The 16,633-nt window shown below is 44.1% G+C and overlaps 1 protein-coding gene and 1 long non-coding RNA gene across 21 annotated transcripts in view; one reads left to right on the plus strand and one right to left on the minus strand.

The window, feature by feature from the left end:
• ptprm (protein tyrosine phosphatase receptor type M) overlaps positions 1-16,633 on the plus strand; it is a 541,643-nt gene that overhangs the window by 403,352 nt on the left and 121,658 nt on the right. The gene's annotated exons all lie outside the window — the stretch shown is intronic.
• LOC134298911 (uncharacterized) overlaps positions 1-16,633 on the minus strand; it is a 30,033-nt gene that overhangs the window by 2,573 nt on the left and 10,827 nt on the right. The window contains exon 2 of the long non-coding RNA XR_010006032.1: positions 3,659-3,716. This is a non-coding gene — a long non-coding RNA (uncharacterized LOC134298911). The remainder of the gene's footprint in view (positions 1-3,658; positions 3,717-16,633) is intronic.

Here is a 16,633-nt window from a genome sequence, read left to right on the forward strand (position 1 = left end):
ACAATATATTAACAGTTGCTCATTTGGTGTATGTAAAACCATTGGAAGGCAGGGATGGTATGGAGGAAACTGCATTGATGAGAAAAAAAAAATTCCTAGGGCTATTTCTCACAATATGGCTGCCACCTGAATGCTAACACTTTATGTCAGCTGCTTCGCAAGATGATATGTATATTGCCTCCAGATTTATTTTATTTTATTTTATTTTGCTTTATCACTGTTTTATTGTTGACGTCATGTGCTTTGGGCTTTGTCAGTCTGTTAATCTCTGTTTAAGGGAAAAGAAGGCACTGAAAGATGGGCTTGAATTATAGAATTATAGAATCATAGAATTATAGAATCATAGAGGCCACTTATATAAAAGTGGGTATCAGATATTAAACTGATAAGAACAGGTACTAGCACCAGAAGGGAAGGAGGAATTACATAGGTATGCTTCCTTCTGATCCTGTGCATGCCAAGGTGTCTTTGATCCTTCTTCCAACTTACCACTGAATCTTAGACTTCTGTTCAGTGGCTGGTAGATGTCTAATAAAACACCAGTAATCCAGGACATGAACTTAGATGAGATGATAATTGACATTTATCCTTGACATTTAGGCTAATGAAGTGGATGGCGATAGATTATCCCTGCTTAGAACAAACACAAAATCACCAAACAAAACAAGAAAAATAAATGATCATATGTCCATTTATATTTATAGATAAAAATTTAGAAATGCATCCTTTATTAGTAATTTCTAAATTTTCATCTATAAATTTGCTAAGCAGTCAGTCAAGCTCTATAAACTAATCCAGTTGTTGGCTTTAGCTAGAGTAGACCATTGAATCAGATGCTGAACAGCAAGTCAGTAGTTGTGTTTGTCGTTTTGATTCAGTGTGTCTACTATAGTTTGGACTAGAAAATGGATTTTGGTGTACATTAGCATACTTCTTTTTCATATAACAGACCAGCTCTTCAAATACTGGACTGCCCTTTGTAAAATAGAACACATGATCGCCTTGCCTCCTGCTTAAGTCATCTAGCTTCTTACTGTGAAACACTAATATAAACACAGTGATTGGACTGCAAATATTAAAGATGCCTATAGATTTCATTTCTCTGTTCTTGTTTCATTTTCTGTTGAGATATCGGCTGGGCTATATGTGTTGTAATAGTTACAAAAAGAGAAATCTAAACTCTTCAGTGAATGGTGCTCTGCTTACTAGAGAGCAAATTAATGAGGCAAAGAAATCTTGAGAGGGAAAAAAATCAAATATAGTAGAAAAATGAATACACCTGTGAGACGTGCTTTAACTATAGATTTCCCGCTTTTACACAAAGTTGGAATAGTTGACTTTTGGGATTCCTTTTAACTTGCATTTCACTGATTCTACATTCTTGTGTCCCTATTTTTTGAGGAATGGAAGAATGTGCTACACATGAGCTATCAGACCCTGTGTTTACCCCAAATCTGCTGGAATGGTTTCAGTAATTCTGCTGTTTCTCTGCTAATGTAATTATTACCAAGCTGCGGAATTTGTGTCTCAGTGTTGTCATTCTAAATACAGTAGAGTCTCACTTATCCAACATAAACGGGCCAGCAGAACGTTGGATAAGCGAATATGTTGGATAATAAGGAGGAATTAAGGAAAAGCCTATTAAACATCAAATTCGGTTATGATTATGAAAAAGTAGTTCAATACACAGTAATGCTACGTAGTAATTACTGTAGTTACGAATTTAGAACCAAAACATCACAATGTATTGAAAACATTGACTACAAGAATATTGACTACTAAAAGGCAGACTGTGTTGGATAATCCAGAATGTTTGGTAAGTGAGACTCTACTGTAGTCATATTCTGGATATTTACTGGTTCTTTCATTGGTAGTTTCATTGTGCATACAACGTGCACACATTTTTCCTCATTTAGTGACTTACTGGCTTTTTGACCCACACCAGTATATTGAACCTCAAATGTATTGAGAGGTCAGCTGATAAATGTCTTTAGGCAAATCAGATAACTTTTTGTTTTCATTATGGATATGCCAAGTTCCACCGTATAGCATTATTGTAGGTTTCTCCTGGCTAATAGTGTTGAATGATCCAGTTCAAATATAATATAATTCAATTGCATATTTACCACAAAAATGTCAAAACATGTTGTTCATGTTAGACAAAGCCATAAATATGTTCCTGGAGCACTTCGTGTTTCTGTAGTGTATCTGTCAACAATACTGTCAAATCAACCATGCCCCTATTTTACTGCACATGCACATAACAGAATATATTCAGCCACTTTAAAAAGGCCAGTGTATTCTTGTAACTGATCTGTAAACATGTAAAGCAGTTTAACTCGATAGTAGTCTAAATACAACTCAAATCCATATGTCTAAAAATTCCTCTGTGAGTTTTGATGCACCATTTCAGAATTGATCCATAATGAAATAAGTGCATTACTTTGGATAGCCGGTTTGTTCAAGATTTGTCGCCTTCTGTGTTTTCTGTAAATATGTACATTCTTGCCTCTGTGTATGTCTTGAAAGAGCAAATCAAATTAAGTCATTGTCTTCATTGTCTTCATCATCTTCATAAATAGGAATAATCCACTCAATGAAGCCTAGCAATTGGGAGCATAACGACTTTTGCCTTTCAAGGACGGGAAATCTAGGAACTTACTTTTTGTAGTTACACAAAAGTGTAATTATTCTCTCTCCAATGAATATTATTTTTCTTTGTGTTGAAAGTATATTTTGGCATGAATTACAACTGAATGTCTGAGCATACACATTACAGAGGCAAAGAACACTATAGCTAGTTCATTGTCTCAAGACAAATGATGTACATTTGTAGTTAAAAGTTTATGTAGAAAAAAAGAAGAAACAATTTTATTGAAATAAACTAAAAATACCTATTCATAACTGCTCGGGTTTTATATATTAACATAAAATCAAAGCATTGGCTGCAAAGCATGGGGCCAACTAGAGGTATGGATATAACCTCTCGCTCTGAAACGTTATCACAGCATAGAATTAAAAGGCTTCTTGAGTTACTGCGTGGATCAAAGGTGGCTATTTCACAGAGATGGCTTTCGTGTATTACAGGAGGACATCTCAAAAATATTTGCATTAGTTTTAAAAGGCCTCCTACTTAGCTTCATAAAAGCAAAGGAAAGATGGAAGCCTACAGCGCACACCTCCCTTATGTGTTTCAGCCTCTGCACACAATTGACAGCTTGACTGAATAAGGAGGTGGACTCTTTAATCATTAGTCTTTTTTTCTTCTAAAATGGTAATTAGTCTCAAGATGAGAATTTCAGAACGTGTCATAAAATAGATCCTGTAAAAACCTTTCATGTCTATGTTGTCTGTTGCTATATATCACACACAGCTACCCCCTGAGCAAGCCCCTCCATGTTGCCTGTTTATTCAGTCTTTACTATACTTCTTTGATATTATGAGAGGTGGAAAAGAGGTGGAAGGGAAAAAAATTCCCCAACCATTGGAATAAAATTTTAAAGCAACAGGACAATCTTCAGTTTCTCTAGTAATAGTAAGATGACAGTCCATATATAGAAAGAGTAATGTATCTTTCTATTTCCATCTCATATGAGAATCACATGCATGTCTTTCTCACTGTAACTTTTATAGAAGGGATGAGAATCTTACAACTCACAGGTCAAATATGCCTCATGGCGATTTTCCATCTATCCCATGTGCTTCTTTTGTTGCATCTGGAGATAAAATGAGAAAAATGGCTTGCTAAAGGGTGGGAAGTTGATACATGGAACTAGTCTGTGGTTTGAGGTCTAGAAAAGCGGTACATGAAACTGAAGTCTGTTTTGAAGCTTTAGAAGATTACCACATAATATACACACTTAAGTTGATCTCTGCTTTGTATATTTTGTTGGGGAATCCCCTAATAGGTAAAAGGTTACATGTGCTCCTTTTCACTTTGCTTTGCCCTCAACCTTTCCCCTTATATAGGCATCTACTGGAATGCAACTCTGGACCCTTACCCAAATTTGAATTCAGCCTGTAGTTTGAAAAAGATTCCCATTTCTAGCATCATAGGAAAAAAAATAGACTGACTAGGTCACATAAGCAGTACTACATGTGAGCTGGCAATTCTTTGAGCCTTTGCAGTTTTCTATGTTGTGCAGAGGTGTCTTCCTCATTTATTTATTTCAAGTCATGCATAAGTTCAGTGTACTGAAATCTTTTGAAATAGTAACATAGTTTGTACTTTGGGCATGTAAATGCTGGAGTTGACAATAGGATGGATCTGTGACACTGGAGTATAAAGAGCTGATTTAGTATTTCACTTTTAATACAAGTTTTTGAATAGTTGACCGTATATAACTCCATATAAACAATTACCTGGACATGGGTGAAGTATACGTATAAGCCACATAAAGGCTTGTGCCCCACTGTAGAATTAATGGAGTTTGGCACCACTTTAACTGCCATGGCTCAGTGCTATGGAACCTTGAGATACGGAGTTCAGTGAAGCACCAGCACTCTTTGTTGGAAAAAGCTAATAATCTTGTAAAACTACAGCTCTTATAATTTCATAGCATTGAGCCACTGTGATTTAAGTAGTATAAAACGGCATTAATTCTACAGTGTAGATGTACTCAAACACGTACATACAATTGCATACTGACTGCCACTTAGATTTTCTAATCAAGTGAATTGATTTTCAGAGTTCCTCCAATTATACACCCTACCTTATTCCTTCAGCTTCACTTCTGTGTAGACAAATGAGTAAAATGAATTTATGACATACCAAAACCTTTTGAAACACATGCCAGTTCCATATTTTGTCACAGTTAGTGTCAAGGACAGAACGCCACAAGATTCAAAGTAACAGAGTTTATTAGATTACAGAACTCAAAAATGCCCGTAAAACACAAGGGCCAGGCAGTTTTTGCCTTTAGGAGCAAAAAGGGGCAAAAGTAAATGTTCAAAAGATAAACCGGATTAAACCGGAGTTTAATCCGGGTAAAAACAAACTGCTTGCTTCAGCCTGGGTATAAACGAAACGAAAGCCAAGGAACAAAAGATACAAAGAATGCAACTAATTGGCAGCAGATTCCTCTCTGCTGCCAACACTGTGCTTAGAGTAACTTGCGTCGCTCCCCCACACACACAGCAGACAGGATCTCCAACACGAGTAAATCAGCCAAGGATTGTAGCAGTTGAGTAGACCAGTTCCGTTCCGTAGATCAAAGCCAGAAGCAGACGTTTGTAGTTTTTCCAAGTCCAAGAAGGGGGGAAGACAAGCCGTGGTCAGTTCAGTCCGAGTTCTCAAAGCAGGAGATGGCGTCCGTCAAGAAGACGACGGAAGGTCAAGCTAATAAGAGTAAGCACAGGTTTGCACAAACAAATGCCCACACAATCCCTCCCGCCGTCTGACCCTGGATTCCAAACAACTTACGTCACAGCACAGGAAAGCACACAAGTCTTCAGGGAAGCGTCCCACACACACACGGATCCCAAGCGTTTGCCCAGATTACCTTGCCCAACGCAATTTGCAATTGCTCTCAAGCCCCATTTTATGCCAGTTACAAATCTTCATCACTGTCAGCTGTCCTCCTTAACCCGGGCGTTTCCTCATCACTTTCCTCGTCAGAGCTGGAACACCTCTGACTACGCCCAACAGCATCTCCAGCTGTGGATCCCGTCCCATCCCTCCAGCTAAACCATGGGTCTAATCCTGAAGGTCCCCATTCATCTTCTGTCCCATCATGGCCAGTGGCACCCACTTCCTCCCTTACCCGAGTCCAATCCATCTCATCCTCCTCTGAGCTAACCAGCCCCTCCTCCATTCTCTCCGTAAACCCTTCGAAAGACTCCTCGTCAGATGGTGCTGCAAATATGTCTCGCAGTCTTTTTCTCTCTCGCTCCTCGAGAGTATCTGACTCTCGAGGAGTCTTACGCCCACGTCTGTCAGTAACAGAGCCATGAGGCTCAATCATAACACTATCCCCTCTCACAAAGGCCTCCTCCCCCGATGGCGGAGAAGTGGCAGTGATACCCTCCGCTATAGCACCACGACGACTAGAGGTATCAAGTTTCAACAGCGAACGATGAAAGACTGGATGGACCTTTAAACTAGACGGTAAACGCAAACGAAACGCAACAGAAGAAATCTTTTTAACGATAGGAAAGGGACCCAAATACCGAGGCGCAAACTTTCCCCCAGCCTGTTTAATATGTTTGGAAGATAACCACACCAAATCCCCTTCTTCCAACTCCTCCCCTGCCTGCCTGTGGCGGTCAGCCTGAGTCTTCTGCGTTGCCTTAGCTTCCAACAGTAAGCGACGGGCAACATCATGCAATGCAGCCATTTCCGAAGAGCGGTACACAGGGTCCGAAGAGACCACATTGGTCGACGGCGCCACACCTCCCCGTGGGTGAAAACCATAAGTTAGCTCAAATGGCGTATGCTGACTAGACGTGTGCACCGCATTGTTGTAAGCAAATTCCGCCACCGGTAACCACTTTACCCAAGCCGTGGGTTGATCTAAACAAAAACAACGCAGATACTGCTCTAAGAGCCCATTAACCCGTTCCGACTGTCCATCCGTTTGCGGATGGAAAGCTGAAGACACGTTTAACTTAGTCCCCAAACACTCATGGAAGTGTTTCCAAAAGCGTGACACAAATTGCGGAGCCCTATCTGAAATAATCACCTCGGGTGCTCCGTGCAAACGATAGATGTGCTTTGTAAATAGTAAGGCCAACGTAGGGGCCGCCGGAATGGTTGAACAAGGAATAAAATGAGCCAGTTTACTAAATAAATCCACCACCACCCAAATACAAGTATAACCCCCAGACTTAGGCAAATCTGAAATAAAATCCATGGAAATGATTTGCCATGGCCTCTCCGGAACAGGTAAAGACGATAACAACCCTCTAGGGCGCCCAACAGGCGTCTTACTCTGCTGACAAACGGCGCAGCTGTCACAAAAGCGCAGAATGTCTTGCCGCATCTTTGGCCACCAGTAGCTCCTGGTGATAAGCTGTACGGTCTTGAACCTGCCAAAGTGCCCAGCCATGGGTTCGTCATGGTGGGCTCTAATCACCTCCAACCTGAGGGTCCCTACTGGTACGTAAACCTGCCCCCTACGCACCAATACCCCGTCTTGATCCTGGAGATGCGGCAGTATGGTACGGTTACCTGCAGAGAGCAGCATCAGTTGCTCCTGAGTCCACACATCATCCTTCTGAGCCTCAAGGATCTGGTCATGTAACCCAAGCTCATTATCTACAACACACAGAGAGGCAGTAGGCAAGATGGTCTGACATACTACCTGCTCATTGGTCTTAAATTCCGGCTTGCGGGATAAAGCATCGGCCCGCAAGTTTGCCTTCCCCTCCACGAACTGCACCTTGAAGTTAAACCTGGAGAAAAACAAAGCCCAGCGGATTTGACGCTGGTTTAACTTCTTTGCTGTTTGCAAGTGCTCTAAGTTCTTGTGATCAGATCTGACCACGATCTGGTGCCGTGCCCCTTCAAGCCAGTGCCGCCACACCTCAAACGCCACCTTAATCGCCAACAACTCCTTCTCCCATATGGTATAGTTCTGCTCGAAGGGTGTTAGTTGCCGCGAGTAAAATCCACAGGGACGCAAGGTCCCTGAGGAATCCTTCTGAGACAATACAGCCCCCAACGCGTAGCTAGAAGCGTCCGCTTCTACCACGAACGGTCTGTCAACATCAGGATGGGTTAGTATGTTGTCCGATTGAAAACTAGACTTTAGTTGTAGAAACGCCTCGTGAGCTTCCCGCCCCCACACAAATGGCTGTTTCTTGCGCAGAAGCTGCGTCAAAGGTACCGTGAGCTTTGCAAAATTCGGAATAAACTCCCGGTAGTAATTAGCGAAACCCAAGAACCTTTGTACATCCTTCTTAGTCTTCAGCTCCTGCCATGAGTTGACGGCGTCAACCTTATGTGGGTCCATTTTAAGTTCCCTACCTGACACTACATGACCTAGGAACTCCACTTCAGGCACATGAAAGACGCACTTGGAAGCCTTGGCGAAAAGCCCATTAGCCCGCAGTCGGTGCAGAACCTGCTTGACATGTTGACGATGTTCTTTCTCGTCCTTAGAAAAAATCAAGATATCATCCAAATAAATCACTAAAAATTGGTCAATTAGGTCCCTGAACACATCGTTCATGAACCTCTGGAATACCGCAGGAGCATTACAAAGCCCAAAAGGCATGACTCGGAACTCGTGGCATCCGAAACACGTGTTAAATGCCGTCTTCCATTCATCCCCTTCCCGTATACGGATTAAGTTATAGGCCCCCCGCAGGTCAAGCTTGGTAAAGACCTTAGCCCCTTGCACCCTTGATAACAGTTCCGAGATTAAAGGCAGCGGGTACCTATCCCGAATGGTGTATTTGTTTAGGATCCGATAATCGCAGACCAACCTAAGTTCCCCAGTCTTTTTGGCTACAAAGAATACCGGTGCCGCAGTTGGAGAACTAGATGGGCGAATAAACCCCTTGGCTAAATTTTCATCTAGAAACTCCCGCAAAGCTTGCCTTTCCGGTACAGTCAAGGCATACAGCCTCCCTGCTGGCAGTTTCGCACCTTCTGCCAACTTGATGGCGCAATCATATGGCCTGTGCGGTGGTAATTTGTCCGCTTCTCTTTTACAAAATACATCAGAGAACTCCCCATACTCGGCAGGCACTCCCTCCATATCAGAATGAGTAACATTTAGAGTGCAACAATCCTGCCTCTTTAAGATCACTTTACGTGTTGCCCAATCTACTTGTGGGTTTACTACAGCTAGCCAATCCATCCCCAGGATCACATCATATCTAGGCAAGCTCGTAATATCCCACACAAACGTTCCCGTTACTCCCTGCACCTCCCACGTTACTGCTGAGGTTTCATGGTTAACCACCCCAGTCTCCAGCAGTCTCCCATCTGCTCCTTCCACCCACACGTCGCATGCCTTGCGCACTCTAGGAATGCCATGCTTCTTAGCAAACTCAATATCTACATAGGAGACCGTAGCCCCTGAGTCCAGCAGTGCCAAAGTAGAAACAAGTTCCCTTCCCCCAACAGATAATGTAATGGGTACGAAAACATGCTTCCTCCCCTCAGTTGACTGCTTGAGGAGCCCTAGTGCGTTGGACTCACGTCGCACTAGGGCTGGCCTTTTCCCGAAAGCTGGGAAGGTTTCACATTACAATTTTTGGCAAAATGCCCAGCATTCCCACAGTACAAACACAAGCCCAGCTGCCTCCTACGGCTCTTTTCCTCTGTAGACAGCTTTTTAAAGACCCCAAGCTCCATGGGCTCTTCCCCCATCACCACAGGTGCCCTGGTTACATGCATGGGTGGCGCACACATTGCTTTTGAGTGTTTACGAGCCTCGAACCTTGCGTCTAAACGCAGCACCTTAGCTACTAAGGCGTCCCAGCTTTCAGCCGGCTCCAAGCGTGCTAATTCATCCTGGAGCATATCACTTAACCCGGCAGTAAATAAAAGCATGAATGCATTTTCCCCCCAATCCAGCTGGTGGCGATACAGGTTAAACTTATTTAAGTAATCCAAAACAGTCCCCTTTCCCTGTTTCAACCGATACAGAGCCCACCCAGCGTTCTCCGTGCGGAGAGGATCCCCAAAAGTATCAGTTAACAACTTTTTGAAATTATTCAAATTGTCCTTGACTGGGTCATTTCCCAAAATTAAATTAGTGGCCCATTGTCCTGCGGGACCGGTCAACAAACTCAAAATAAAGGCCACCTTGCTAGTGTCTGTAGGAAAAGCATGAGCACTGAGCTGAGAAAAATAAAGCTCCACTTGTGCCAAAAAGGTTGGCAACTTGCACCTGGTTCCGTCAAAGCGTTCAGGAGTCAAAACATGTCCTTTCACAGCCTGAGCTGTTTGGATAACGGTAAAAGCCGTTTGCAATTGGTCTACTTTGGCCCTTAACTCATCCATCGTCTTCCTGACGGGTTTATTGCTGCAATAAACTTTTTAATGGCGTTGGGCAATCTGTCAAGGACAGAACGCCACAAGATTCAAAGTAACAGAGTTTATTAGATTACAGAACTCAAAAATGCCCGTAAAACACAAGGGCCAGGCAGTTTTTGCCTTTAGGAGCAAAAAGGGGCAAAAGTAAATGTTCAAAAGATAAACCGGATTAAACCGGAGTTTAATCCGGGTAAAAACAAACTGCTTGCTTCAGCCTGGGTATAAACGAAACGAAAGCCAAGGAACAAAAGATACAAAGAATGCAACTAATTGGCAGCAGATTCCTCTCTGCTGCCAACACTGTGCTTAGAGTAACTTGCGTCGCTCCCCCACACACACAGCAGACAGGATCTCCAACACGAGTAAATCAGCCAAGGATTGTAGCAGTTGAGTAGACCAGTTCCGTTCCGTAGATCAAAGCCAGAAGCAGACGTTTGTAGTTTTTCCAAGTCCAAGAAGGGGGGAAGACAAGCCGTGGTCAGTTCAGTCCGAGTTCTCAAAGCAGGAGATGGCGTCCGTCAAGAAGACGACGGAAGGTCAAGCTAATAAGAGTAAGCACAGGTTTGCACAAACAAATGCCCACACAATCCCTCCCGCCGTCTGACCCTGGATTCCAAACAACTTACGTCACAGCACAGGAAAGCACACAAGTCTTCAGGGAAGCGTCCCACACACACACGGATCCCAAGCGTTTGCCCAGATTACCTTGCCCAACGCAATTTGCAATTGCTCTCAAGCCCCATTTTATGCCAGTTACAAATCTTCATCACTGTCAGCTGTCCTCCTTAACCCGGGCGTTTCCTCATCACTTTCCTCGTCAGAGCTGGAACACCTCTGACTACGCCCAACAGCATCTCCAGCTGTGGATCCCGTCCCATCCCTCCAGCTAAACCATGGGTCTAATCCTGAAGGTCCCCATTCATCTTCTGTCCCATCATGGCCAGTGGCACCCACTTCCTCCCTTACCCGAGTCCAATCCATCTCATCCTCCTCTGAGCTAACCAGCCCCTCCTCCATTCTCTCCGTAAACCCTTCGAAAGACTCCTCGTCAGATGGTGCTGCAAATATGTCTCGCAGTCTTTTTCTCTCTCGCTCCTCGAGAGTATCTGACTCTCGAGGAGTCTTACGCCCACGTCTGTCAGTAACAGAGCCATGAGGCTCAATCATAACAGTTAGAATATACCTATTGAAATCAGAAATGTCTGCTAGGAAAAGATATTCTCTGGAATATTTTTTCACAAAAATAATATGCTACTTGTAGCACTTTTAAAAGTCAATATTGATACTTTTGAGAATTTTCTGATGTGGTTTTCTGAACATAAATGTATACACAAATGTGTATATTAGGGAAGGTATGTACAAAAGATGTTAGCAAATAAACATACAAAGAAGGAAGACGCTGCTTGAAAATAGTGCATGCAAAAAGTTCTGTATTAGAAAAAATCTACGTAATTATGTATGCCATATTCATTCAGACTTTTTTTCAAAATCAATATGTAACAGGCTGAGTACAGGAAAAGATTTTTTTTAAAAAACCTGAAAGGAGTGAAATTCATCTATCTTTAGTCATGACTAGGGATATAAATGTTCACTTACAGTTTCAAAAGTTTTCTGTGCATGAGCCAAAATTATTGGAGTTCTGTCATATTTTTGATGGTTTTTAGGTCTTTTTGTGTCCTCATTTTAGAAAGATTTTTTTGCACAAAGTACAGTAAGTTTGTGCACATTTTTAATTGCTGCTTCTAGTCAACAATGCTAGTCTTTTTGCTGTTCCACATGAGTAAAAAATCCTATGGGCGTTGACAATCTTTTTGATGGGGCCAATTGTGCCAAGATATCCTTTGTCACCAATGATAAGAAAGTTAACAAATGGCCTTTACATTCCTAGTCATAACAAATTTCACATTGGTTTCAGTTGGTTCTACTATATCTAGATACAAACTAGATCCCTATGCTATTTGACATTAAGAGGTGAAGGTGTGCTGATGTTAAAATAGCAGTAACCTAAAACCTCTTGTGTCATGCAAAACTAGTTGAGCAAATTTTAGGATTCTGGTTTTGATATTCTGTTGAATTTCAAAGTTTTTGTCCTGTTCTGTGAAGCAATCCCATTTGTTTTCAGTCTGGCAACATCATATGCGCAAGTTCAAATACTTTATGGGCAACTGTATGTTTGCATTTTCAAATCATTGTAGAAGATTGTAGATAATAAAATTTGGGTATACATACAATACATAAGATATCATTAAATGTCATCTTACGTATCATCCTTTTAGCCATGGTAATTTTTTAAATAATGTGATGCTTTTACATTAATCACAGTCGTTAGTTGTTTTTTAAATTGAGTGCTGACATTTTATTACAAACCTCTTTTGTTTACATTTAAACATTTTTTGTCTAGGAACAGTCTTAATTGTTTGATTCTAGCTTGACAGGAATCTTTGAGGTAGTATGGAGTTGGGAGCAGATAATGTAAGGCTGCATGAAATAAGACACAACACAGACATAAGTATGTTTTCAGGTTGAATATTTCACTGTCTAATTTGTCTAGACATTTTTAATGAATACTAAGACTACAAAGGGACTTTTCTAAAATATATGCCCCATTCAAATGACACTAGAAGATAAAATAGGCAGTAGCAAAACAGCCACTTTTATATCAAAGAAAATTGGTATAAAGAAAAAATGGTCACACAGTAGGCAGTGAATAGTGCCTCCTTCCTTTCCCTTTCCCTGCATCATAGAACAGAAAAGAGAAACAAGAGTATACCATCCAGTCAAGAACACTAGACATTTCCTGTGATACTTCTTTTTCTGCTAATATACTGTTTTGGGAGAACGGGAACCATGCTAACAAAAGAAATCAACCACTGTTCTTGCCTCCTCTATTTCTCACCCTTTCTGGGCAATTTAGCAGGGAAGTTTGAATGAGTGGCGCTGACTACAGAATGATAGTGAGGAACCATCTCAACCTTTTTCTTTTGCCCCTGCTGTTTGCATAGTAAAGAAGAGAATATAAAGAAAAAGAATATAAAAGAAAAAGAATATAATGATCAGTCATTGTGTCTTCTCACTAAGGTGCTTCCCCCTCTTAGTAGGAGGTGGGGACTATGTGGTACAAACCAGTAACGTGGGGAAAAACAAGTGAGTAGGCATAGGAAAGATGCTAGCATTCCTTCAATACCAAGGTAGTCTCTGAGAAATTAAACTATAGCCAAGGGGTATGAGCAATGGAAATTGGGAAAAAATATTTCACGTAAAAATGTTAACATATTTTAGTGAATCAGCTTTTGGACTTTGCACCAGGTTGTTCTGTTGCTGCAGTTCCATTATGTCAAAGACTGAGCAAAAACCAGGGACTGGGGTAGCAATGAATTATGGCCCATGACTTTGGGCAGGTTTTAAGGTGTTGTGTTGAGACTACGATAGCTTCATTTAGTTCCCACTGACATAAATTGGATTTATGTAATTATTAGCTTTTCACATTGAAATAATTGAGAGCTTATCTTAATCTGGATTCAAGTATTATTTAAATCTAACTATTAATGTTCACAACAAAATTGTTAACTTGAAAGCCTAAAGTGAATGAAGACATTGTAATGCAGGAAAAGCATTGATTTTTCTTCGTGTGCTCTGTGAATGCACACTAATGGAGAGACTGCGCCTGCGCAGGTTCCAATGGAAACTCTTCCCAAGCTAAAGTTTAAATTTTGGCGGTAGCCACGCCCCCCCGTCCCCAGAGGGCATATAAGGCGGCCCTGGGCGTCCGCTCTCCAGTTCCTTTTTTTCCGCCGCAAGGTTCACTTCGGATTCTCATGTCTACTACTCGCTTCAAACGCTGCACTCAGTGTGCCGCTAAAATTCCTGACTCCGACGGCCACGCCAAGTGCCTCTTCTGTCTGGGAGAGGCCCATGTCGTCGGTACCTGCCGTTTTTGCCTAGCCCTAACGGCTCAAGCAAGAAAAAATAGGGCCGCGAGACTTAGAGCAGCGCTCTACGAGAAGTCACTCGCTCCTGAGCCCACTCCGTCGACGTCGGGCGCGTCGTCGACGCCGAGTCTGAGACCGATGTCGGCACCGGCTGCTAAAGCCTCTTCGGTTTCGTCGAGGGCGTCTAGGGCCTCTAAATCAGCTAAGCCCGTCAAACCGCCGTGCACGGTCACCACGGTCACCATGTCGACTCGCTCGGGCAGACTTGGTCCCTCCTCGACGTCGAGCTCGGTGGCCTCCGTGTCTTCGATTCGATCCCACCTTGGATCTCCTCCATCGACCTCCACGATGAAAATCGCCTTTAAGAGAGCCCACGAGGAAGCTCGTCGGACCCAGTCTGATTCGGCAATGGTCCCTCCGACGCCGGGGAAATCTCTGAGGGCTCCTTCTAAACAGCCGCTTGCTAAGAAGAAAGCGACTCAACGCTCCTCTTCCTCTGCCTCGTCTAAAAAGGACATCCCTTCTTCTTCGGCGACTTCTTCTAGGAGATCCTCTCCGATCGCCCCTGCACAGCGGCCTCGTCAACCCTCCCCTCGGGTTCTGTCTGATGGCGAACTTCAGGACTCACCCCACCACTCCACCCAAACAGTGGTCAGGGTGCTGTCGCCTCGACCTGCTGCCGTGCATCGTCCGTCACGCCAGCAGCTTTTTCCCCCGACCTCGACACCGGAACGGGGTAGACAAACCACCCGCCTGGCTCGAGCCGCCCAAGCTTCGGCCTCCAAAGAAACTCGGCCTCAGATGGCTCCTGCTCTTGAGGCTTTGCCTCCCCCAGAGACTGTGCTTTCATCTCCCCCTCAGTCCCCCCAAGGGGCTGAGGACGATGAGATCGATATCGACCGTCCTGACTCCGCGCTCTCAGCCTCGGTGGTGTCTCTCGGCCTCGACCTCTCTCCTCCTCACGATGCGTACGAGGTGGATCCTCCCTCACCCACGGACAATATTCGGGCCTTTTCGGACCAGATGGTGAGAATGGCCGATGCTCTAGGTCTAGAGATCAAACAAACTTCTAAGGCGGTGTCTGATCCGGTTTTCAAGCGGGTCCAAGCCCAAGCCCCCCCGGCCACACTGCTTCCGTTCTTACCTTACCTTCTGGACGTCATCCAGGCATCGTGGAAAACTCCTTCCTCGATCCCTCCTACCTCAAAACGCATCGAATCCTGGTACCGCACCGATGACGACGCCTTAGAGTGGCTAAAACACCATCCCGACCCAAATTCTATGGTCGTTAAGGCTTCACAGACTTCCGGTCGTGAGTCAAATACCCCTGCGGATAGAGAGGGTAAAAGGTTTGACGCGGTGGGCCGGAAGCTCTATTCTGGGGCCCTTCTACTTTGCAGAATGGCGAACTATGGGGCCTGTATGGGTGCATATCAGCAAATCCTTTGGGAGAAAGCTCAGCCCTTCTTCTCAAAGTTGTCTGACGAGGACCGTTCGGTGCTATCTACACTTCAGCAGGAGGCTGACTCCCTAGCCCACCATCAAATTCAGATGGCAAAACATACAGGAGACACTGCCGGTAAGATGATTGCCCATGCCATTGCCATCCGCCGTCACGCCTGGCTGAGGTCGTCGGGCCTATCTTCTTCTTCTAGACAAGTTATTGAAGACCTTCCGTTCGACGCCTTGGGCCTCTTTAATTCCGGCACCGACGATAAGCTCAAGACTCACCATGACTTTAAAGTCCTAGCTTCCAAATGTGGAGACCAGCCTCAAACTCACCGTACCAAATGGTTTCCCCAACGCTTCCGCCATTTTCCGCCTCCTTACCGTCACCAGTCCTTCAGGCGTCCCTCGGTTTCAAATAACCAGAACCGCCAACAACCTCGTAGGCCTACTCACCCTCAGAAGCAGCGCGGCCGTACTACTCCCACTTCTGGCCAGCCTCAGCGGCTCTCCTGACGCCTTTTCTCCTTCTCGGGCCTATACCTACGGTACCGATGCAGGACTCATTCCTCCTCAGCCCTCCCCTCTCCTACATCAACCTCACGGTCTCTTTTCAGATCGCCTGGCTCCTTTCTTCCATCAGTGGGAGTCTATTACTTCGGATGCCTGGGTTCTCTGAATTGTTCGAGACGGTTATGCCTTGGAGTTCGAAGAGCTCCCGCCCACAGGTCAAATCCTCCTATCCAACCCCTCTCAGGAAATTCTCGCCGAAATCGACACCCTCCTTGCCAAAGGGGCTATTCGGCCTTCTCCATCGGTACAGGACCCTCAAAACTTTTTCTCCAGGTACTTCACGGTCCTGAAGAGGGGAGGGGGGCTCCGCCCCATTTTGGACTTGCGCGTGCTCAATACGTTCATACGCCCTACAAAATTCAGGATGGTATCCATCGCTTCCATCCTCCCTATGCTTCAACGAGGGGACTACTTTGTCTCCATAGATTTACGAGACGCTTATTTCCACGTGGCGATCCGGAAAAGCCACAGGCGCTTCCTTTGCTTCAAAGTCCTCGACCAAACCTACCAGTTCACCGTTTTACCCTTCGGCCTCGTCACAGCCCCAAGGGTTTTCACCAAAGTCGTCGCTGTCGTGGCTGCCCACCTCAGGCTCCAAGGAATCACAGTCTTTCCATATCTGGACGACTGGCTTCTGGTCGGACCCGACCCTGTCCACCTCCGTCGTCACGTCGACGTCACCCTCAATCTTCTCGAC

Source organism: Anolis carolinensis, chromosome 4 (assembly GCF_035594765.1).
Source record: "Anolis carolinensis isolate JA03-04 chromosome 4, rAnoCar3.1.pri, whole genome shotgun sequence".
In the NCBI taxonomy this organism is placed as follows: domain Eukaryota; kingdom Metazoa; phylum Chordata; class Lepidosauria; order Squamata; family Dactyloidae; genus Anolis; species Anolis carolinensis.